This window comes from Suncus etruscus, chromosome 15 (assembly GCF_024139225.1).
Source record: "Suncus etruscus isolate mSunEtr1 chromosome 15, mSunEtr1.pri.cur, whole genome shotgun sequence".
Taxonomy (NCBI): Eukaryota; Metazoa; Chordata; class Mammalia; order Eulipotyphla; family Soricidae; genus Suncus; species Suncus etruscus.
The window spans coordinates 15,495,976-15,519,447 of record NC_064862.1 but is presented as its reverse complement, the minus strand read 5'-3'; the positions used below and the strand labels follow the sequence as shown (position 1 = coordinate 15,519,447).

General features: G+C 34.7%; 1 protein-coding gene across 1 annotated transcript in view; it reads right to left on the bottom strand.

Annotated features, from left to right (window-relative positions):
- The window catches only part of GRM1 (glutamate metabotropic receptor 1), a 504,561-nt gene that overhangs the window by 249,130 nt on the left and 231,959 nt on the right, over positions 1–23,472 (bottom strand). The gene's annotated exons all lie outside the window — the stretch shown is intronic.

Sequence of the window (23,472 nt, the reverse complement as noted above, 5' to 3'; positions counted from 1 at the left end):
AATGAATTAACACCTCACTTAGGTTGATTATGAGTTTTATTGTACATCAGAGATTCTTATTACAATCTTTTATTATAGACACTTAAGCAATATCTATAAGCAATATTTTCTGATATGAAACCAATGTTCTCTTTCTAATGATAAAATACTTTTTACTTCTATAATTTATTCATATTTTCCGTTTAATTTTTCTTAATTCTCTTTATTCATACTAAATTTTATATTTATTGGTTTTGCCAATTTCATGGGAACTTCAAAATATATTAGGACAGTATTTATCTTAGGACAGAATTTATTAAAAAGCATTATTTAATGAAATGTAAGACATGATAATTACCACAGTAGGACCCAAGTGTAAAACAAAATTTAATGCAATCTATCTTAGATACTAATGTTGAAAACTTAGTTATATAAACAAAAATAGGAAGTTTACCATATATTAAATGATTTTAATTTCTCTATTTACATAGGTTAAAATAATAATTAATCATCACAAATTGACTCATTGATTTCTTTTCTGATAATTTAATTTTCTTTTTTTGTTTGTTTGTTTGTTTTTGGGTCACACCCAGCAGTGCTCAGGGGTTATTCCTGGCTCCACACTCAGAAATCACTCCTGGCAGGCACGGGGGACCATATGGGATGCCGGGATTCAAACCAATGACCTTCTGCATGAAAGGCAAATGCCTTACCTCCATGCTATCTCTCCGGTCCCGATAATTTCATTTTCCATTCCTTTACATTTTTTTGGAGCATGTAGTATGAAATAAATGTATTTTTTGTTGCCAAGGAGGCTGAGTTGGCTGTGGAAGGGAACATGGGCACTTCAGCAGATAGTAGAGGATATTGGTGGTGCTACTGGTGTTGGAACTTCGTATACCTGAACAACTCTGTTATAAATTTATAAATCATGGTGTCTTAATAAAAATTTAAGAAAAAGAATACCCTGCTGCTTGTCACTCTGACATGGTTTTCTCTGTTGTGAATATTTAGGTTTACCTTAACCTTTTTGGTCTGCTGTAAAGAAATATCACCAGCTTGGTGCCATAATAACACAAATTTAGTTCCCATAGTTCTCGATGCTCAAGTCTGAGGGACAGGTTTTTTGTGTGCCCAGGCTCTTAATCACATTTTATTAAAGGTTAAGGTTTTAACATAATAATTTTAAGGAATATAAAGTTAAAGTCATAATAAAATTCATATACATAAAATATCTGACAAAGTTTTAGATATACAGTAGATACATAATAAATGGTAGGCAGTATAAATCACATTGCACCAGAAACTCCTTACCACAGATAGGATTTTGTCTTGCATTATCCCAAGAGTCCTGAGCATATTTTTCCAAAGCATACCCTAAGCTTTAGAACAAGTTTCTCTTGGAAATTCTATATATCTTTACTTTCAACTCATATACAACTATGAGATCATTGTTTCACTTCAACATTGTTTTGAAACGTTTCTAAACTAAAATTTTATAGGTGTTGTTAATAATTTTTCATAAAACTTAGGTTTCCCTGGTCTTAACTTCTCTACTAATAAATAAAACAGACATTTAGGCATTGAACACAGGAAAATTCAGCAGAACGCTCAGTGCCTACATGCACTAAAGTTACTGAATAAGATCTCTCCACTGCTAATTAGGAATAGAAATGAGGAGTGCTGTGTAGGATAAGTAGGGAAATTTAACAAGGAAGAATAAAAATCATATTGGAAACAATTATTTAAAGCTAGATTGCAAGCCAATGAGAAGTTCACTGGTTTAAGAAGAGAGTCAAGGTATACATGCAAATTGCCAGGGACTTCATTTATCTAATGTAGACTGGAATGATAGATTATATCCTTAGTGCTCCACATGGTCCTTGGAGCACTTCCTGATCTGGTCCTTGAGCTCAAGTTAGGAGTAAGCACTGAGTACTGTCAGATGAGGCCCCCAAACCAAACCAAACAAAAACCAGAGATCTAACAGTAGGCATTGTCAGTAGGATAGAATGCAAGAGGAACTCAGAATTCTGATGCATTTAAAATAGTTAAAAGAGAGGAACTGAAATGATAGTACAGTGGAAAGTGCATTTGCTTTGTATGCTATCCACCCAGGGACAATCCCAGGCATTTCATGTAGTCCCCCAGCATCTAGGAGTAATCCCTGAATTCAGAGCATAGGTGAACAAAAACAAACAAAAAAAGCCAAAAGAGGGGTTAGAGAGATAGTTCTGTTGGCAGGGTGTTTACTTTGCAGATCTGACCACTGTTTAATCCATGCTATACCATATGTTGTCCAAGAACTGCCAATTGATCTCTGAGCATAGAGCCCTGAGAATGACTTGCATGGGACCCAAAATTGAAAAATGACAAAAGGAGTATAGGTGCTCACATACTTATAGGACAAATGTAGGTAGGTGGAGAGATATTCAAATCAATGCTATAATATTAATGATATTAATGTGATATTATTAATTAAGTGTTACATTAGTGTAACTTATTGATTACTATATTAATATTATATAGTCATTGTATGACATAATATTATTAATTATATTAATATTAATAATCTCATGGAATCACAAACCATCATCTGCTATAATTGCAGTTCCTTTCAAGAAAGGTTTCATTTCTATTTTTTCACAATACCATGAACTCCTCAAAAGCAGAGACAGTCTTAAAGTTCCTCTACTTTTTAAAGCAAATCTCAAGAAATACATATTAAAATAAGTATGAATACAGGTATTTATATGTTTTTCATTTGATGGTGGAAATTAGTGCCAGTAGAATGTCTGTCACCTCAACTTCATACTCTAAAAAATCACATCTTTCTTCCACAAGAATGATTCTCCTTTCTCTCAAAACATCTCAATCTTATTATGAGAATCAGGTGTTCTTCTCATTTCTTAGATGAATAAATTAGGGGAAAAAAGAGGTGAACAGAAGGCTCTGAAAAAACAGGCAGCTGCAGAGACAGAAGTGGATTTGGTTTCTAGTGTCTTTGGCTAGTCAGTCTGACAAGCTCAACAACCATTTTTCTAAAGTGAAAACTTTCCCCCTTCTATAGTTGGTATGCTTTCAGTGGTCAAGTTTAGGTTTGTTTCATTGCCCAAGAATGTTTCTTTCAGTGTAATATTAGAATCAATATATGCAACTAGTACCTATAGGTGTAAATAAGTAGTACCAAAATAGTGATGATAAAATCCTGGTATTTACAGCTGTAAGTAATTTGGAGCAATTTACTTACTTGGTTGGATTGACCCTATCGCCTCATGTACACCCAGCATAAAGTAGAAGTTCATAATTGCCAGGATATTGTCCATTTGCCCCTCCAGAAGCCTTCACTAATCTCTGTGCCCTGGGATGCTAACCAACATTAACTGCATCAACTGGACTTCTTTGTTCTTTGGCTTAAACAATGTATTTACCAATAGAAAATTAGAGCATGAGATATTCATTCTGCGTTCCCTTTCTGCCAGACTGTGGTATGGCCATTGGCTCTGTTCCTTTAACTTGATTGAAACTCTTCCCAGATGGATCATTTCTTGCAGCCAAAGGTGTAGCACATTCCAGTAACTGCTCTGATCCCTTCATTGCAAAGGTTCTTTCTTGCTTCCTGTCTTGATACTTTCCTTAACTCATCATGCTTTGGGAAACCAGTTCCTCCATTAACTTCTATTAAATAGCCCTTTTGAATACCTCGTGTTTCCTGCAGGAATCTTGACAGATATATCAGTGCTTGTTTCTTTTCAGGGTAAAAATGAGAATTAGATGTACTTTTGCTGCTTTTCAGGGTACGGAAGTGTTTAGTAGCCAATAGATCAGGGTTCTGGTCACAGTGTGTTTATCAGAAAAAGAAAATTAGCAAGGAAAGAGGCACTTCTTGGCTGGCCCTTGCCAAGCATGATTCTAGTTGTATTACACATGCAATTTTCCTTTCAATCTCCACAGTAGTTCTACGGTGGGTGTTACTATCTCTATTTTACAGACAAGGGGTATCGTATGGTTAAAATCAGAAATAAGCAGGTGTTTGTCTGGTAACTCCAGAAATTACGTTCTTTCCACATCCTCATTCTTCTCACTCCTATGTAACTATTATGAGCGTATTACACTTAAGCAATAGTCAAGCAATAGTCACGATCTACAATTGAATCACCTAAGGAATTTTAAAAAATTCTAGTTGAGGATGGAAATATAATACAGTAGGGTAGGTTACTTGCCTTGCACGTGGCCAATATAGGCTTGATCCCCAGAAGCCCATACAGTACACTGGTCCCTGCCAGAGCCAAGAATAATCATAGCAGAGCCAAGAATAATCTCTGAACATCACTGGTGTAGCTCCAAAGAAAAACAAAAATTCCAAATTTCATCACTGAGTTGAATTTATAAACTGATTCTGTGATACAAATGAGTAAACTGGGGACAGAAAGATAGCACAATGGAGTAGAGCATTTGCCTTATATGTGGTCAACCTGCTACCCCATATGGTCTCCTGAGCCTGCCAGGAGTGATTTCTGAGTACAAAATCATGTATAAGCCCTAAGCACCACAATGTGTACCCCAAAACCAAAAACAGAGAGAGAGAAAAATACTAAGGTTGCAACCATTGGAGTAAATGTCCCATAAAGATTCCTATAATTTTAAATGTGGAAATTAGAGTATATTTTACATATTATTTATAGTTTTGGCTTATTATCTTTTAATATTTCTGGATTTAGAGCTTGGGGAATACATAGCCTTAAAATCAGTTTTACAAGAAGCTTTAAAAGATCTTCTCTAAAGGATAAACTTTTCACCATATGTGGCGCAGAGTATGGCACTTACTGATGTTGCATAGAGTTGCCGTCTACTAAATTAAGAAAGATAAAACTAAAGCAACTGAATATTCACAAGCAGAAAAAAATAAACCGAGGCACAGTCCTGACATCTGTCACAATATTATCACCAACCTGATGACATATTTAAATGTAAAATACAAACAATAAAAAATAACATACTTTTGGCTATGAATTTGGCAATGGTTATTGACAGCATATCACAAGTAGAATCCATAGGGAATATAATCGTAATATGATGTTAGAGTTCTTCATTAGCCCACTCAACACAGGCTAATGGATTGGCATGAGTAACTTAATCTATCTTGTTCCATCTCTTATCTGAGCATTTACTCTGAATTCAGTTAGAGACAGATTAGACCTTTTCTGTTTAAAGTGTCTGCACTCTATTACCCCTGCAATAGAGAATTTGTTCTTAAGTTTTGTCAGCTGCCTCAATCAGTGTAGAGTCAAACAAATAGATCCAGAGTGTATTTTTAAAAATGAGAAATCATAACCTGATCTTAAAAAGTACATATCTAAAAGAATAAGAAATTACCTAAAACAAGACACTTGGGCAGAATATACATTAAATCCAAACCATAATACTGGTTCAAATAAAGGGTATGTTAAGACCATCTTCTAGAGAGAGCTGGTAAAACTGAAATTGTCTAAAAGAATACCTCCAGCCTCTTTTCTAGAAATGCTAATAGGCATGGCAAAATGCAGAAGGGAGAGTAATATGAGTAATCGTATGTTACCCCTATGCTAAAATTGGAAGGTTATTTTCCCAAATCAAAGAGGTTTTCCAGAATGATTTTTTGAAAGAAAGAGCCTGAATTCCATGAAATTAAGGAATATTTGTGCATAATGTGTGAGAGTACTCTATGCTCAAAAGCAAAACAGCATACCATCAGAGAATGTGAAATCTCCACATTCTTCAGTTGCTCTCATTGAGCTGATGGTGCCACAAGTGGTTCATTGAGTAAAACCAGAGGAATAAGCAGTAAGGCAAAGTTCATGAAAGAATAGATGTGAATGAAAGCAAATGCCTTAAAATGAGAAGAAAATAGATTCAGAAAATGATACAGCAACTAAGATTGGGAATTAAGTAGGAAAAACTCACCTAGATCAAGTGAAAAAAAAAAAAAAAGTCTTCTGAATCTCTTCCCACCTTCCATGTATTTTCCAGTACTTCCTTTCCAGGTGAGAATTAAAGGGTAATGTGATCTTTGCTTTAAAAAATAGTTTTAGATTAAAATAAAGCAACAGTTTCTGGGGCCAGAGTGATAGTACAGGAGGTAGGATGCTTGTCTTGGATACTACCAACATGGGTTTGATGACTGGCACCACATATGGTACCCTGAGCACCTCCAAGAAAGATCCTAAGTGTAGTCAGGAGAGAACCTTGTGCATATTCAGGGGTTGCACAAAAATCCAAACAAAAAAGGGCCAGAGTGATAGCATAATGATGAGGCTTTTGCCTTGCACAGACGACGTGAGGCAGACCCAAGTTCAATCCCCAACATCCCATGTAGTCCCCCAAGCCTTCCAGGAATGACTTCTGAGTGCAGAGCCAAGAGTGACCCTGAGTGCTGCCAGATGTAGCCAAAAAAATATCCAAAATAAAAATCCCCCCCCCAAAATCCCAACAAAAATATGCAATTATTTCTATCTTTCTTTTAAGATGTAATTGGGTAATATTCTTGAAGAAAGCGTTAGCATAGAAACATGAAATCAGTTTTTTAATGTAATCACCACAATGTATGGAATGGTAAAAATACATATGATCTTTTCCTGTGTGTTGACATGAATGCAATGTAATGTTTGCCACTCAAGGAACTCAAAGTCTAATGAGAAAACTGATCCTGAGCTACATATTTTATACTTTAATATAGCAAATATAAAGAAGATTAGTCAAATTTAAATGGAAATTTCCTACAGAACAATCTTGTATGGCCCCCCAATCTGAGTCAAAATCTTAGTATAAATATCTCAAACCTTCATGCATTTTTTTTTTCAGAAAGGAGTGGGTCAATTTTATCCACAGATGAATATAAACAATTCAGCCCATCTGAGCTGTGAATGCAGGTTGCCTGGCAACAGTTTTTACAGTTGTGTTATTTGCTCTGAAATGAGAGAAACTGGCACTTTTCTCTTTAAAACAAATGAATGTTAGTAACAGCAATAATGGTGGACATTTTAAGACTTTAGTGTGAGAACCGCATTATATTTTGGCTTATGCATGCTTTGGAGTAAAATGTAGGCTATTTTGAGCAAGGTAAGAAGAGAAAGGAGAATATATGAAAAACAGAAGATAATATGATCATAATATCTAGTGACAATAGTGATGAGGGCCAGGAGGAGCAATCCATGGTAGGAAGCTTGCTACGAAGAATGGAGAACTTAGGTTCATTATGACAATAATAGTTGGAACTGATCACTCTAGACAAGAACTGGGTGATGAAAGGCGATAAACTGATATGCATGATATTCCTTCATTAACACTAGTGCAATCCACAGAGTCAAAAAAGATTAGAGAGAAAGTGAGAGAAAGAGAAGTAAAATGCCTGTTCTGAAGGAATGCTATGGGGAGAGACTGGGAACAATGTTTATAGGAAATGTGCAATTGGTGAAGAGTGGTGTACATTCTATGACTTAAACTCAATTGTGAACATTTTGTATCCATGGAACTTCATAAAAAAGAAGAGTAAGGAATAATTTCATAGTCAAATACCAATATTAGGAGATTATCAAGTTAGTTGAATCAATTTCTAAATTTTATACCTATTTTTTCACTTTTTTGTGCTTAACTATATGTTTATATATGATATTTTGAAAAGAGTAGGAGATAAAAGTATATGCTTGAAAAGAAACAGAAAAAATATGTGACATTTATTTCCTTTTTGTATTTAAAATACACTATTAGTCTAAAATATTATCAGTTTACATTATTTTTTGGAGGACCACACCCTGTGGCACTCAGGGATTACTCCTGGCTCTGCATTCAGAAATTGCTCCAGGCTCGGGGGACCATATGGGATACCTGGGATCAAACCTGATCCATCCTAGGTCAAAGCATCCAAAGCAAGTACTCTACAGATGTGCTACCACTCCAGCCCCTGTTTCATTTTTTTCCAGCTTTTTATTAAAAAGAGCAATTGAAACAGATATGCCACTATACAAAAACCAATGCGTAGACATAGAGGGAAAATACTTTAGCTTCTCATAGGGATAATTACAGGTACAAAATTCAGACAACATACCTCTAACTTTTTTTTGTTCTGCCACATACCTTTGTAACTATAATATAAAAAGGAGGGTTTTTTCCTTTCATTAAAAATAGGTCTGGAAACAAAATACCAGTCATACTCATAGCAAAGTCTTTCTGTATAAATTTAGTCTGAAGGGAGAAGACAGCACCTTTATTTCATGCTGATATAAAATGTGACAATTAATTTATTTTACAGCACTGAAATCTTTGGGAAAGTGGGAAGTAAATTCAATATAAAATGCATAATAAACATGAACGCAAACAACTGTCCACCTGAAAATATTTATTTTTCTTATAGTTCTTTTGAAGATCTATCCTAATTTGAGGGTCTCGTTCATCTTTATTTATTTATCAGCTCTAAATGTTAGCATATTAGGAAACCAAATGGTAGAAAACAATCTTGAATATCTGCACAGTGTCTCCTATGTTGTGTTTGTCATTTTGCTTGTTATTGAAGAGACAGATGGCACCTAACTTGTCACAGCAAGCTCCAGCAAAAATATAACACACACACACATATGCATACGCCAACGTCAAAAAAATCTCATGTTCATAGTGTCCATTTGCAACTATGATATTTAACATGGGGATCACTGTTAAAATTCATATGTGAAGGCCAACATGCCAAATTAGAAATTATTTATTCCATGATACAATCATGCAATTCACTGTAACATCGAAGGAACTAAAAGTTATGTTAAAGGGCATTAAATGAAGGATAAATACAGGATGATATGAATGATATCATTTATATGTGTTGTATTTAGAATAACTGCATGAAATAATTCAATGGTTTAGATGGGGATTGTCAAGAACACTCTTGTCCCCAGAGGATAATGAGAAGGAAAGAAATAGAGCAGAGGGAAGAAAGAGGTGAAATAATGGTGCATGGGAGTCAAAGGGGACTTAGGTACATTAGTAGTATTAAGGAAAGACAGAATTAGATATCCAAACCATGTAAGAAACAACACTGAAATCATGAGAGCCACATTTTAACAACCAAATTAAAAAAGGTGCCTGTTATGATAGCAGGTGCTAGTGTGTGTGAGGGGGTGGTAGGAATGTTAATGAGATGGACTCTGGGAATATTGGTGAGGGAGGTTGACACTGGTGGTAGGATTAGTGCTGAAACATATGTCTAAAAGCCAGCTATAAATAACTTTGAAATCAATGCTTTCAATAAAAATTTAATAAATTATTTATTCTAAACACCTTTTAAATATATGTTCTCAGTTCTGGGCATAACTGCCACATAAATCTTTAGTGTGGTCTGAGTTCTTGCCTTTACAATGTAAAGAAATCAAAACAACCCTCTACACCTAATTATAAGACACTTTTTATTTTTTTTGTTTTTGAACCACAGCTGTCAATGCTCAGGGCTTACTCCTGGCTCAGAGTTCAGCAATCACTCCTGGCAGGGTTCAGTGGACCATAGAAGATGTCAAGAATCAAGTTTGGATTGGCCACAGGAAAGGCAAGTGCCCAACCCACAGTACTATATCTGTCTCATTCATGTGTCACATTTTACTTTTTTAAACTTTATTGATTTACTGATTAATTGATTGGTTGTTGAGCCATGCCCAGCGGTACTCAAGAGTTACTCATGGCTCTGTACTCAGAAATCGCCCCTGGCAGGCTCTGGGACCTATGGACTGGGTCCCTCAACCAGTCGGCCACATGTAAGGTTAATGCTCTATCATTGTGCTATCTCTCTGGCCCCATATGTCACATTTAAAAAAAATCACTTTACATGCCTGAGAGGTTGTGTAAATTACCACTTCCAGTTTTATCTGCTTGTTTACCAGATTACCAACCCCATGCATCCAGTCACATTAAAATAGGACATTGATTTCATTATTACAGTACAAGGAAGTAGGAAACAATTCTCTCTGATCTGTGATATCAGCTTTTATTGAATCAGTGCTATATGAAAATCTACATCACAACACAACTTGGGGAAGTTGTACTGCATCCCTATATAAAACAAACAAACAAAAAAAAAAACACAGCACAAAGTCATACTTGGAACTTCCTCCCCTATCTTTTATATGAAGCAAAGCCTTTAAGTCTATTGGGAAAAAGGGAAAATGTTATCACTCTTAAACCATGCATAAGTATCCAATACAGTTTGGGACAGGAATAAAACTATAGTCAATCTGGAAATAGATGAAAAATATGCACCAATCCCAAATATCAGAAAAAGAATAAAAATTATTGAGTAGGGTCTGGAGCAGGTAGAGCATTTTCCTTGCACATGGCTGGCCAGGATTCGATCCCTAGCATGCCATATGGTCCCCTGAGCCTTCTAGAAATGATTTCTGAGTACAGAGCCAGGAGTAACACCTATAAAATACCAGGTGTGGCCCTAACCCCCCCCCAAAAAAATCATTGAGTAGGCCCTACCACTAAGGTGCAAGGACACCAGTTCTGCTAGCAATAAAGTCACAATAGAGAAAGCCTCCCTTACCTTAGCACTTATCCCCAAACACTGAGCTAACAACAATAATGTGCAAGTCACTGATGGATGTCAAGAGCATAGAAAGAAAAATTTTATATTTCCACAAGAATAAGTGGGAAATATAAAGCTGAGAGTAAAAAATATGTTGAGAAAAAATGTTCTTACAAACCAATTTAAACCCTAACCACAGGAAACATTCAATTTTTTTTGCTCAGTATCATAATCACAAATCACATATGACTATTGAGCAGTAGAAATATAGGTAGAGAAAAATATTGGACTTGTGACAGCTTTTATATGTTGGCTTGATTTAAATAAGCCATATAATTGAATTTATATGTTTTACTTTTTAACATAGGCTACTGAAAAAATTTAATTATATGTGTTTTAAATTCTACTCATATTAGTAAGTGCTTCATTAGAAGAATTTTAAGCCTATATTCAGGTCAATTCCTAACAGGATTGACTACAATTCAGCCTAATAAAGGACAAATTATGTTAAAGGCATGTCCATTTACAAATAGTAATGCTATTAAGATATAATATTTACATTTATTCATGAAACCCTGGTTTTGATACCCTGTATAATATGGGACCACAAAATAGTTATAGTAGTTCTTGTAGCCTCCAAGACTAGATTAGATTTAGATTAGATTAGACAATTAGATTAAATTCAGAATCTTGATTATAAGTCCTACAACAATTAAAACTTAGTAGAAATATTAAATTCTATCTCTACCTTCTACACAATATATCCAGCTTTCAACAACAAATAAAACATGAGCATATAAAGAAATAATAAAAATAACCAACAGAACTGAACACACATATGACACATAATTAGAACCACCAAATATATAAAGTACTATGATTATAACTTATGACATTGTATACAGAGAGTTTCTAGTTGAAAAGTTAGACAACATATATTAGATATTAATCACTTATCTGATGAGTATTGGGTGAATAATTTCTCCCATCCTGTGGATGGCCTTTGTATCCTAGGCACTATTTTCTTTGAGGTGCAGAAGCTTCTCAGCTTAATATAGTTCCATTTGTTTATCTCTGCTTTCACTTGTTTGGACAGTGATCCTCCTTGAAGATGCCTTTAGACACAATGTCAGGAGTGTTTTACCTACATATTGTTCTATATACCTTATGGTTTCAGGTCTGATACCAAGGTCTTAAATCCATTTGGATTTGTCCTTTGTGCATGATGTTAAATGGAGGTTTGAGTTATCTTTTTTGCATGTGGCTTACCAGTTGTCCCAAAAACACTTGTTGAAAAGGCTTTGCTTGCTCCATTTTGCATTTATTGCCCCTTTTCAAAGATTAATTGATTTTATGTCAGGGAAACATTCTCTGAATATTCAAGTCTATTCCATTCAATTGATGGTCTGTCTTTATTTCAATACCATGCTGTTTAAATGACTATAGATTTATAATAAAGTTGGGGAGCATGGTGCCTCCCATATTTCTTTTCCCAGGGATTGTCTAACTATTTGAGGCTATCTATTGTTCCCAATGAATTTCAGGAGTATTTGATTCACTTCTTTGAAAAATGTCATAGGAAGCCTAAGAAGAATTGTGTTAAATATGTACAGTGCTTTGGATAGTATTGCAATTTTAATGATGTTATTTCTCAAAATCCATAAACAGGGTATGAGTTTCCATTTCCTTTTTTCTCTTATTTTTAAGCAGTGTTTTGGAGTTTTCTTTGTATAGATCTTTGTATACAAGGCACTGAGAGAACTATTAAGTTCAGAAAAAAAAAAACATTTAACCCCATCAAAAAAGGGGAGAAGAAATGAACAGACAATTCTTCAAAGAAGAAATACAAATGGCCAAAAGGCACATGGAAAAATGCTCCACATCACTAATCATCAGGGAGATGCAATCAAAACAACAATGAGGTACCATCTTATGCCACAGAGACTGGCACACATCACAAGAACAAGAACAGTCAGTGCTCGTGGGTATGTGGAGAGAAAGGAATTTTCATTCACTGATGAAAATGCCATCTAGTCCAGTCTTTATGGAAAACAATATGAAGATTACTCAAAAAAAAAAAAAAAAGGAAATTCCGGGCCCGGAGAGATAGCATGGAGGTAGGGTGTTTGCCTTGCATGCAGATGGATGGTGGTTCAAATCCCGGCATCCCATATGGTCCCCAGAGCCTGCCAGGAGCAATTTCTGAGCATAAAGCCAGGATAACCCCTGAGAGTTGCCGGGTGTGACCCAAAACAAAAAAAAAGAAACAAACAAACAAAAAATAAACCCTGGAAATTGAGCTCCCACAAAAATCCAGCCATATTTTTCCTAGGTATATACCCTAGGAAAAGAAAAACACAACACAAAATTATGCCTTCTGTACACCAATATTCATTGCAGTGCTATTTACAATGGCCAGAATCTGGAAACAACCAAGATGCCTGACAACAGATTAATGGCTAAAGAAACTGTGTTATATAAACACAATAGAATACTTTCTTGGGATAAAAGCTCAGGTCAAAACCAGGGCAAAGTGATTGTACAGCCTGTCATTCTTACTCCAAAATACACTGGCAATATAATATGGCAATGTTCCCTTTTGCATAGGCACAATAAAAAAAGGAAATCTTAAATACAGAAACAAGCTCTTATCTACTAGGGTTAAGAACCCATAAATTTTATAAGAGGGGGATACCTCCCACCATGAACATTTGTCATTGGAACTCACTCGACTTAGATTCCATGAGATCAGACAGCGACCATCCAACAAAGAACTCAGAACGATTAGCTCCACAAAAACCCAATAAAGCCATAGAAAAATAGGGAGAAAAATGAATGGACACTTTCCGAGGAAGACCGACAGTTGGCCAATAGACACATGAAAACTTGTTCACTAGGTAACATTAGGGAAATCCAAATCAAGACAACAATGAGGTACCACCTTACACCAGTGAGGATAGCACATATCAAAAATAATGGATCAATCTCTGTTGGTGGGTATGTGGTAAGAAAAGAACCTTCATCCACTGCTGGTGGGAATGATGCCTAGTTCAACCCTCATGGAAAACAGTATGAAGGGTGCTCAATAAACTCATAATTGAGCTGCCATATGACCCAGCAATCGTACTCCTGGATCTCTATCTTCAAGACAGAAGGACATTCATCCCAAAGTATGTATGCACTCCACTATTTGTTGCAGCACTCAGCACAATAGCCAAGATATGGAATCAACTTCAATGTTCAACAATAGATGAGTGGTTCATGAAGATGTGGTACTTATACACAATGAAATACTACATAGCAGTTAGGAGTGATACAATCATGGATTTTGCAGCAACATGGATGGAACTAGATAATATTATGTTAAATGAAAGTAAGCCAGAAGAAGGATAAATATAGAATTACAGCACTTATCTGAGGTATTCACAATATAAACCATATTTACATATAAATCTCCTAAAGAAACACTTGGTCTAAACGGTAAACTCTGAACATAGTAGGTGTCAGGATATAGTTAGAAGAAGCAATCAAATCAAGTGAAAAGGGGGAAACGCAAAGCCTCTAAGATCTTTTATACCATAAAAAAAATCAGCAACAACAAAAATTCTGTTTAGAATGAATGGGTGTTCAAAAAAACCTCCCACTACAATGGCCTATAATAATGTTCTAATGTATTTATCCAAAAATCTAGGTGCAAATTATGATGGGAAGCCAGGGACCCCCAATGCAGTGCTTATTATCAATATGTGCTAATGCCTTAAATTTACTGGGTATAAAATAACTCTTCAGCTTTTGTCCACAAATATTCATAGTGATATAGGGTGGACACCCTAATTTTGCAATTTGGCCCTCAACCTTAACCATTTCCTTTTGTTTAAGTCTTCTATTAAGACCTAAAGCACATGACCATTGAGACCACTGAAACAGACAATGTGAACCACCGGCTTATGATACAGCTCCAACTCACCTTGTACGCTTTTGCAAATTACTATTATCCCTTTCCCTTCTTTTCTTTCTCTTTTTTTCTATTTTCATCTTCTTCCATCCTCTTTTTCCTCCTTCACTTCAAACTATGTTACTATGACATCATAAAGCCCAGGTTGTCAGTTTCTTTTTTAAGAAAGGAATCTCGATGCACAAGACATGACGAATGAGACTACATAGGGTAGACACTTCTCATTGTTCTCACTGTTATATTGCTTTGTAAACCAGACATGAAAATTATGCTCATTCTAAAAAGCTCCAGCCACAATCTAACCCTGAAAGCTTCGTTTAGCAAAGTTTACTCCTGTCAATGATGAAGTGGCTAGAAATTGGAAAACCTTCCCACTCTGAGGTGCCAGCCCAATATTTTTCTTTTTCTTATTTTTCCCCTACCCTATTTTTTCTTTATTCTTTTTTATCCTCTTTTTTCCTCTTCTTTTCCTCTAATATATATTTTAGTTATTTATCTATATTTTCTTAAAACAATATTTGAGGGAAGCACACTCGATGATGCTTAGGGGTTACTCTTGGCTATGCGCTCAGAAATCATTCCAGCTTGGGGGACATATCGGATGCCGAGGATGGAATTGAGGTCTGTCCTGGATCAGCTGTGGGCAAGGCAAATGCCCTACCACTGAGTTATCACTCCAGTCCCAGTGCAATTATTTCATAAGCGCCCAGACCCATCCTATGAGGGTCAGGCCTCTAACAACAACTTATCTTGTACAAAAATCAAGATCACTAATGACAGATAACTGACTACAACAACCACGGCAGAGCAGACCTTCTAGAACCATAAAGATAGACTCTTTTCTAGATTTTGTCCTATGACCTGTGCAAATACCAAAATCTCTAATTACTAAGCACTGATCAGAGCACTGACACAGTGTCAGTCACAACTGAGCAGAACATTTCCTGGCACCATAAAAAGACATTGGGGTTTAATTATAAGCATATCTGAAGCCTTTAGCAGTTCCCATGAAAGTGTTCTTCAAGGGTTGAGAAAACCTGTATCTCTTAGGCCAAAAGAATTACCTTTCAAATTTCCTCAATACTTACTGTGCCTATGCAAAACACACACACACACACACACACACACACACACACACACACACACACACACACACCTTCACCACACCAACCCTTCTTCCATTTGTTTTTCTTTTTTGTGTTGTTGTTTAGTAGTAGTTTATTGTGGCTGTTGTATATTTTGTCATTGCTTCTTCCATTTTTTTCTCCCCCGCCTTTTTTTTCTTTTAAAGTGATATTGATGGCTCTGAGCTGAATTCCTCCCAACTTTTTCTTTCTTTCTTTCTTTCTTTCTTTCTTTCTTTCTTTCTTTCTTTCTTTCTTTCTTTCTTTCTTTCTTTCTTTCTTTCTTTCTTTCTTTCTTTCTTTCTTTCTTTCTTTCTTTTTCTCTCTCTCTCTTTCTTTCTTCTTTCTTTTTCTTTCTTTCTTTCTTTCTTTCTCTCTCTCTTTCTTCTTTCTTTCTTTCTTTCTTTCTTTCTTTCTATCTATCTTCTTTCTTTCTTTTTTTCTTCTTTCTTTCTTTCTTTCTTCTTTCTTTCTTTTTCCAACAGAACCACAGAATTTGAATCATCTTTTTTTTTTCCTCATAAATTAAAGAGAAAATAGGGGCTGGTGAGGTGGCGCTAGAGGTAAGGTGTCTGCCTTGCAAGCACAAGCCAAGGAAGGACTGCGGTTCGATCCCCCGCATCTCATATGGTTCCCCCAAGCCAAGGGCATTTCTAAGCGCTTAGCCAGTAGTAACCCCTGAGCATCAAACGGGTGTGTCCTGAAAGAAAACAAAAGAAAAAACAAGCAAACAAAATTAAGGGGAAAAGAAGAAAATGGATGATGCCAAAAACAAGCAGTCATATGAACACTAAGTGGAAATAAATAATGTTCAGTTCTAAATACCAAACCCAAATCAACTACAACAGAATTAAGATCTACAACCACTTACACTAGCAGTCTAGGGGGCAAAAGGGAAGAAGTATGGGATGCATGCTGGGAACAGGGGCAAAGGGAGGTCAACATTGGTGATTAGTGGTAGTGTCCTAATTCACTGTCCCTATGTACCTTAAATATAACTTTGAAAGACTTGTAATTCACCTGGGTCTCAATAAAAATTATTATTAAAAAAAAGTCAGGCAGGGATGTAGTAGGAAAACTGAGAACATTGGTGGTGAAAAAGGTGTCCTAGTGAAGGATGTATGACTGTATATTACCCAACTGTACTATGGCCAACCTTGCTACCATGATGTTTAAATAAATTTTTAAAATTTAAATAAATAAAAAAGAGTCTCTTTAGTAAATTTAGGACCGGAGTGGGACATAGAGGATGCTGGAGATGGAACCCAGCAAGGCAAGCTCCTTATCGGCTATACTATCTCTCTGGCCCAGACATTTGATGCATCTTTTTGAACATATATAGAAGATATAAAGTTGTCCATCAAAGCTTGGTCTATGTATTTGTCTTAGTGTAATGGTTTTTATGAATTTGTCAAAAAGCTTTACACATCTCATCTTTGAACTGTAATTTCAGCATTTATATTACCATCATAAGAATACAACTTTCTAAAAACTTTAAAATAAAATTTCAGATATGACCTCCTCCTTCAATGGACAAGCTTGAAATGACAAAATATTTATGTTTTCCTGATACTCAAAACGCAACCTCTTCTAAAACCTTTTCTCCCAACTTCTATATAATAAAAAGGTTTCTAGATTAGCAGGTAGAAGTTGTAAACAATAATTTTACATGAGTTGAAGAAGGTAGGTAGATCATAAGGAGATGAAGAATGAGAATACAAAAAATAGTTGCTTAGTGAATGTGTTTTATGGATAACATAATTGCATAAAAATAAGTTGGGAAAGCTACCAGGATCAATGAGTGTCTTAAAGAGACTGTCAAATATCAGACATCTCAAGAGAGACTTTGACAGTGTACGATGAGGAAACCATGTGACTGAGTTTTCTTACTTGTACCTGTAATGCAATGTATCTAAAATGTCAGTTGAAGAAAAGTAAATCCTTCAGAGTTAGAACTGTCATTCCACTGGTGAAACTTAAGACCAAATACAGATTTTATTTCCAATCCACTTATAAAAATGTGTGAGCTAAAACTGTAACTCAAAAAGAGAGAAATACTAGTTCAAAGTTTTAGTCAATGGTTGAAATGTGTTTTGCATGCAAATTTCTTCACCTACTAATTTTGTGACTTTGTATAATTAAATTTAAACATTTGTCCTCATTCTTTCATTAATAAAAATCAGGATGATATCTTATTTAGAGAATTACTGAAAGAATTAACTTAAATAATATACTAAGGTACCTAGTGTTGTGCTTAGCACATTGTAATGTTCAATGAGTAATAGAGAGCATTGTTATTATCATGAAATGTGGAGATAAAATCCATAATATATAGTTATAGCTGCAGCTACTAAAAAGTTTTCAACAAAGGAAAAAGATAATTCAATGCCAGAACAAAAATTTAAATCTATCTGGACAGATATTTTTGTGCTTTTGCTACTTAATTGATTTGCATTGTGTTATAAATCAGATTACTGACTTTAGATTTGATCATTCTTTGGAATCTTTGAAATGGAAAATGCTATACAGAGCCTGTGTATTGGCTTGGGAGTTCCTCTAATCATTTGGAAAGTGTTAATTTTTCTATAGTTTGTCTTGCAAAAGTCTGCATCCAAGACTATCTCCAGCCTTGTCAATGAAAATAGAACCAGAAAGAAATCTTTCTGTGATCGCTTCCAGGAAGGACACTCATTCAATGCCTTGTTAACTACTGTTGTTTTTCCAATTGCCATTTGCTTCGCTTTATAGCCTCACAAGAGTGGCCGGAGAAAGCTGAGGGCTTGGTGGGAAAAGCTGCTGTTGGTGATACAACAGCAACAGATTTGGAATATTTTAAGCCTGAAATGAAATATACACCTTTGTAAATTCAGAGGCCTACATATTTTTCTCTAAAGCAATAAGTGCTTTTTCTTTCAAAGAATTGAGGATATTGTTGGGCTTTGACATTTTTTTGTTTAATTAACCAAGGACAAAAATGGTACATTCATATCAGCAGCATAAACTAGTTCTTCTGCTAAAGTTTCTTTTTAATGTGTGTACAAGAATACTATTAAACCACACTTAGTGTAGCAGTTAATGATGACCTATAATCATCAATTCTCTGGTTAAAAAATAAAGTAAGCATTAGGATCTCTCATTCATGTGAAAAATGAGGATTTTAATTTTCTATAATTTTATTTAGAAATTAAATTTTCCAAGGGCAATTAAAGAAGTTATTGTTGTTTTACAAAACGATTTTTATCTCTAATTAGATCTGATGCACAAAATAACACCCTTGTATATCTATTTACTGTTTTTTTTTTTTTGGTTTTTGGGTCACACTCGGCAGCGCTCAGGGGTTACTCCTGGCTCTACCCTCAGAAATTGCTCCTGGCAGGCTCGGGGACCATATGGGATGCCAGAATTCGAACCACTGTCCTTCTGCATGCAAGGCGTATACCTTACCTCCATGCTATCTCTCCGGCCCCATCTATTTATATTTTAAATTAAAATAATTATAGCTATATAGTTAAAGCTATTATTATTACCTTTTATTCTTGTAACACAGAGCTTCAATAGTTGGAGTTAGCAGTGAAGTCATTTTGGAGGTAATGTCAAGTTATATATTCTTTTTTTTATTTTATTTTTGGGCCACACCGATGACTCCCAGGGGTTACTCCTGGCTCTGCACTCAGAAATCGCTCCTGGCTCTTGGGACCATATGGGACTATGGGGATCTAACCATGGTTCGTCCTGGGTCAGCCATGTGCAAAACAAATGCCCTACTGCTGTGCCATTGCTCTGGCCCAAGTGATATATTCTTGGTGAAAATTTCTAATGGAGGAGAAGTTGAAATGGATATGAATGATACAGGAACTAGGAATAGTGGTTCTACAAGTCTGAGTAATACCCAGTCCCAGTATTTCCAGTATATTGGCCAGGTCAACAAGAAATTCTTCTTTATTTTTCTTTTTTCTTTTTTAAATTTTTATTGTGACCAAAGTGCATTACAAATCTTTTACTGCATCATTTATGGTTCATAGTGACAATGAATGAGGGGCATTCCCACCACCAGTGCTGTCCTCCCTCCGCCCCTGTTCCCAGTATGCATCCCATATCTCACTCCTCTACCCCCCAGTATGGTAGCGCAAATGGTCTCCACTTTACAGCTTGTAGATTGAACATCTATTCCACCATCATTGGAGATAAAAAGGATAAGAAAAAGGGAGGAAAATATTTGGTGACAACTACCAAAAAAAGAAAGAAGAGAGAGAGAGAGAAAAAAAAGAAAAGAAAAATGGAAGAAAAAATAAAAAAATGGGCCCAGCAAATAAAAATAATTCTCTAAATAATAACCACAAGAGTGAAAAAGAATGAGAAAAGTGGAAGAAAAAACAGAAGGAAAATAAAGTCAAAAACTAACAAATCAAAACAAAACAAGAAAAAGTATGGGTGCTGGAGTGGTAGGGTTTGGTGTCCCCCCCACTTTTTTTTCTTTTATCAAGTCTCCTTGCATATTTACTCAGCATTATAAATTTTCGCCAATATCAGTTACCAACAGCCAAATATATTTTACACTCAAATAGTAGATTAATCCAAATTAAGATACCACCTTAAGAAAAGAAAAGAAATTTTCACAGAACTTCCTAATTTTAACAACAATTTTATCCTTTGTCATTCCACCCCAAACAACTAAAGAGATAATGTGGTACTGGAAGAGCTAAGCTTTTCCCGGATTGGGTTTTCTGTACAGGGAAAACAGAAGTCTTATGCTTAATAAAAATCCAAAGCTGTTTACATTTTCATTTTACAGGACATATAAATTATGGACATTTTTGTAATAAGTGAATGTGGGAATTTTAATTATCTACGTTCTGAAACCTGCCCTGAATCTCACTTCAAGGCAGAAGACAAATTAGTCTCACTGTGCTCAATATTAAAGGAAGAGTTGTAGAGAAAAAAGAAAGTTGCTTTATAATGGCACCCCGAGAGTATTGCTCTTTAAATGTAGCGGCTACAAGTTCCTTCTGTCATTAAAGAAGAGATGAGTAAAAAGATATGAGATAAATAGTAAATTGTATTTAGTACTTTTAAACATCATTAAGGGAGTTTTGTCATGTCACATTAGAATATATTTTCAGAGTTGGTTTGTTTTTTTATAGTAAACCAGTAAATTTCTTTATTTTAGCCATCCCTTCCCTCTCTGCTATTGATCAATAATACTCAGTAGATTTATTTTTTAACTTTTTAAAATAAAGCACTGGAGAAGTGTTATCTGTAACTAATAATTAGATGAGTCAATATTTATTTGTAATATTAATTTATGATAGAATTACTTGACTTTTAGCTTTTGTTAGATAGTGACATCACATCCAGGCTAGTGTGGTTTCTATGGTAACACAGCTGGATTTCTGTCAGGCCCCCAAACATTCAGAAGTTAAAAAATAGATTTTTTTATTCTTAAAAAGGATATGCCCCAGTATTATAACTTTCTCCAATATTCTGGGCCTTCAGAATATGGTAGAACCTACATTAGGATAGTAAACATATTTATAATATTTAAAATAATGAAAATTCACTCAACTGTGTTTGGAGACCCAGTCTACAGAGAATATTAGACACAATATTAGTTAAACATAGTTTATACTGAAAACATATGATAATATGTTAATAAAGAACATCCAAATATGCATCCAGTACATAAAAACTCTTAAGTATATGTCTAGAATTGGGATTTTTAAATGTAGTTTATAAAATATATGGAAGAAAAAGAATGTTTCACTGGTGTTAAAAGAGTGGTTCCAAAAAAAAAAAATACTGCTTTGTCTTTCCACTATAAGAATCATTTTTATACCAATATCATTTTTATATCTTTATTTTTATACAAGTATCTGCTGTGACCTTGCTGTCAAAAATAGAATTTTACTAAATTCCTTCATAGATACCCTTATGTTCTCACTACCTATGTATTACTCTTTGTTTACACATCTACCTTATTTCCTAATGCAGGAGTCATATTTTAGAGTCTAAGCATAAAATCGAGCCAAGAACCTAGAGGCTAATAATAATATCCAATCCTTTACAAAAAAAGCTTCTTGATTCTTGTCCAAAGTCTATAGTAAACTTTGAGTGGGTTATTTTTATAAATATATTTCTTTTCAACTAGATATCAATTGGAAGTTGATTTAAGGTCGTACATAAGCCCCTATCTATTCAAATTCAGTATAGTTTGTGTTTCTATGTAACCTCTAACCTTCAACTTATCTCTACTGTTTTCTTGCTTTTTGCTTAGTGCACAAACTATTTCTTTCATTTTCAACACTCTTCACCTTACCTAATCTGATTTGACAGGATACATGAAAACACATACTTTCTCATACTTTGAGCAACCTGAAAGGTAACATCTGTAGTAATAGGGGCTCACTCCAAGACTTCACTTGCAGGTTAAATGTCACACTCATGTGTACTCTTGGACTTTGCTTACATTTTCTTTATTGTAATTTTAGTAGGACAGAAATAATATCTGCCCTATTTACCAATATCCCCAATATCTAAAACCTGAACAGAAATTTACATATACTTGTATATATGTGTGTTTATACATATTTTAAATGCATATAAAAATATAAAAGAGATAGAAAGAAATTGTATCTATTGTAGAAAACAGAAAAAAAATAACCTAAATTTTAACACAAACTACTGGGGTATATATGCAGAAGTACCAGAAATATTGATACAGGTAAGGAGATTCCAGACTAAAGTTTAAATTTTAAAAATTTTAAATCATACTCACATCATATTTTTAATATCACACTATAGCTTAGCAATGTGAAAAAATTATTGGGATGGGAATGTTGCACTGGTGATGGGTGGTATTCTTTACATGACTGAAACCCAACCACAATCATGTATGTAATAAAGTTGTTTAAATAAAAAAATAATAAACAGGAAAAAACAAAAAAAAATTATTGCAAATTAAGTAATTTTTAGCACTGGACTTGACATTACACTTTTAGTTAACCATGCATATCATTTCAAGTGAGGAATATCAAAACATCTAATTAAGTAATTTAATGAAGTCTATGTCTCTATGTTTATTTCCCTTCTTAACATACACATTTTAATTTTATTACCTTTTGACCATAAGATACTATTATTTAAATATATATATAAATTTTGGGCCACACCTGGTGACGCTCAGGGGTTACTCCTGACTATGTGCTCAGAAATTGCTCTTGGCTTGGTGGACTACATGGGACTCCAGAGATGGAGCCCAGGTCTATCCTGGGTCAGCTGCGTGCAAGGCAAACACCCAACTGCTGTGCTATCACTCTGGTCCCAAATGTATATAAAGTTTTAAGAAAATTTCTATTATATCAATACACATATGACACTTAAATGTGTATATAGATGAGTATGATTCTAGCATGATCTTTTCTCTATTTCTTGATATCCTCCCTACATGCTCATAATACTCCCCTACTATCTGTGAATCTTCTTAATACACACATTCATTAAAACTTTCCAAAACAATAAGAACAAATTTTATTTGCATTAAAGTGTTCATAAGGATTAGAGGATAATTCAGTGGTAAAACACTTGCCTGGGCTTATTTTCAAACACTGCCAAAAATAGATGAAAATACAATTAATTTTTGTAATCAAAGTAGAATTGAGTTTTACCAATAAAGATAGAATGTATAAAATCTTTATTTTGTTTTTCAAACTAAATTCTACTCCAACACCAAATCAAATTCCCTTTCTCTTAGATCATTTTTATAACTTTTTTTACCAATATTATATATGACATAATTATTTACTATGCAAAAACTATTTTAAATCAACTTTAATAAAATTATACTTAATTTTGTGTGATTGATTAATATGTTCTAGAAT